We start from the raw sequence: 2,435 nt of genomic DNA on the forward strand, positions 1-2,435 counted from the left end.
ATACCCACATCCAATATTTTAAGTACCTCAACTTTAACCAATTCCTTCATGTTTGGATTTAATCTACATTATGGTTGCTGGGAGGTCTTCACATTGTCCTCTAGATAAATACTGTGAGTACAAATCGAAAGGTCAATTCCCTTGAGATCCGCAATCGACCATCCAAGGGCTCCCTTATGCTTAATGAGAGTATAAATGAGCATACTCTCCTGTTCTTGCTCAAGGTGGGAAGAAATCACCACCGGGTATGTCTTATCTTGACCTAAATAGACACATTTCATTTTAGAGGGCAAATATTTTAGGTCAAGCTTCGGTGTCTTGAGGTTAAACGGTAGAGGCATTATATCAGTTTGGGGCAATTCTTCAAATTGTGGCCTTCACTGGTTAACTTTAAGTATCGGCACAGTATCCATCATGGTCTTCATCTCCCTAATTATATCATCATCAAAATCATGGGAGTGGGCCATACACGTCTTTAGAGGGTCAGAGTTCTATCCTCCATGAAAGAATCAATTAAGTCAACATCGTGGGTATTTTCATTATCCTCTAACTGTTTGCCCGTATTGAAAAAGATATTCAACTTCAATGTCATATTTCTAAAAGACAAGCTCATGACTCCATTCCTGCAATTAATGATTACATTTGATGTGGCAAGGAATGGGTGACTAAGAATGACAGGAATTTGAGTGCTCATGTCCATAATGGGTTGAGTATCTGGGACGATAAAATCTACCAAGTAGTAAAATTTATCAACCTGGACCAACACATCCTTAACTATCCCTCTTAGTGCATAAATTGAGCGATCAGCAAGTTGTAATGTGGTTCGAGTGGGTTTCAATTCACCCAAACCTAACAGTTCATAGACCAAGTAAGGAATCAGATTTATTTTTGCTCCTAAATCAAGAAGAGTGCATGCTCAGTGCAGTAATTCCCAATTATACAAGTAATAGTTGGGCTACCAGAATCTTTGTATTTCTGTGGCACATCTTGCTTTAGGATGACACTCACTTTTTCAGTTAAAAAGATTTTCTTTTGAATATTTTGTCATCTTTTGGTCGTACATAAGTCATTCAGAAATTTGGCATATGAATGTATTTGTTTAACCGCATCCAGTAAAGGAATATTGACTTTCACTTGTTTCAACACCTCTAGAATGTCCTGAGAGTTAGAGAGAGGTTTTGGTGCCATCAATTGTTGGGAAAATGGGGCAATCGGCTTCCCTTGAGGTTTTGGTTCTAATTCTTGTGAGGCATGACTAGATTTATCATTGTTGTCCTCTTCAAGGTCCTTAGGATTTTCAGCCCTAATCAGAATGGTTTTGTCAATGGTCTTCCTGCTCCTAAGAGTGGTGATAGATTTAGCTTGCTCCATCTGATTTGAAGAGCTTGGGTCGCTAACTTCATATTGTGGTTTTGGATTGGGAAGAGGTTGAGCTGGAAGGCTCCCATTGTTCCCAATCGCACTTTTAGTCTCAAGTCCTTGTATGGCCTTTATGAGGTCTTGAAAGACTTGTAGCATACCCTGATTGAAAAGCTCTTGATTTTGAAGATGCTTTAAAATTGGGTCCTCTTGAGGTTTCCCTTGATGTGGAATTTGATTAGGGAATCCTTGAGGTGTAGTGATTTGTCCGTTTCTCCAACTGAAGTTTGGATGATTTCTGCAGGTAGGATTGTACGTATTAAAGGTGGGCCCACTGAAAGGTCTTTGGTAATTATTCACAACATTGGATTACTAATTCAATACCTTTTGAAAGGCAGGTATTGTTGGACAATTTTCAGTTGTGTGAATGTCGCGAGCACAAATACCGCAAACAGTTTCCTTAGCTTTATCCTTCTTTAATTTCATGGCCTCGAGTTTTCTGGTGAGATTATCCACTTTAGCATTGATATCATCATCTTCTTTCAGTAGGTAAATTCCACCCCTCTCCTTCAATTGAGTAGGCCTAGAGGTGGTGCTTGATTTTGGGGTGATGTCCCATGATTGTGTGTTTTCCGCAAGCTCATTAAAATAGACCCACACATAATCGACAATTTTATTCATGAATTCCCCATTACACATTGTCTAAACCAATTGGTGCATGGGAGATGTCAGTCCATCATAGAAAAAGTTTTTGATGTGTCATGTTTCAAAACTGTGTTATGGGCATGAACTGATAAGATCCTTGAACCGCTCCCAACATTGGAAGAATGTTTCATCTTCCTTCTGGGTGAAGATCATTATTGACTTTCTAAGGGTGTTTGTCTTATGATATGGGAAAAATTTCTTTATGGACTCCCTTGTCATGTCATTCCATCTACCAATAGATCGAGGACGTATTGAATGCAACCACTTCTTAGCTTTCTCTTTCAAAGAAAAAGGAAAGAGTTTCAGCCTGACCATGTCATCGGACATATTTAGAAAGTATAGAGTGGCTATAATCTCGTCAAACTCTTTCA

The 2,435-nt window shown here is 38.9% G+C and overlaps 1 non-coding gene across 1 annotated transcript; it reads left to right on the forward strand.

Annotated features, from left to right (window-relative positions):
• Window positions 1–2,128: 2,128 nt before the first annotated feature.
• LOC131247589 (small nucleolar RNA R71) lies at window positions 2,129–2,235 on the forward strand. The gene has a single exon (XR_009171867.1). It is a non-coding gene; the product is annotated as a small nucleolar RNA R71 (small nucleolar RNA).
• Window positions 2,236–2,435: the final 200 nt, after the last annotated feature.

This window comes from Magnolia sinica, chromosome 5 (assembly GCF_029962835.1).
Source record: "Magnolia sinica isolate HGM2019 chromosome 5, MsV1, whole genome shotgun sequence".
Lineage (NCBI taxonomy): Eukaryota > Viridiplantae > Streptophyta > Magnoliopsida > Magnoliales > Magnoliaceae > Magnolia > Magnolia sinica.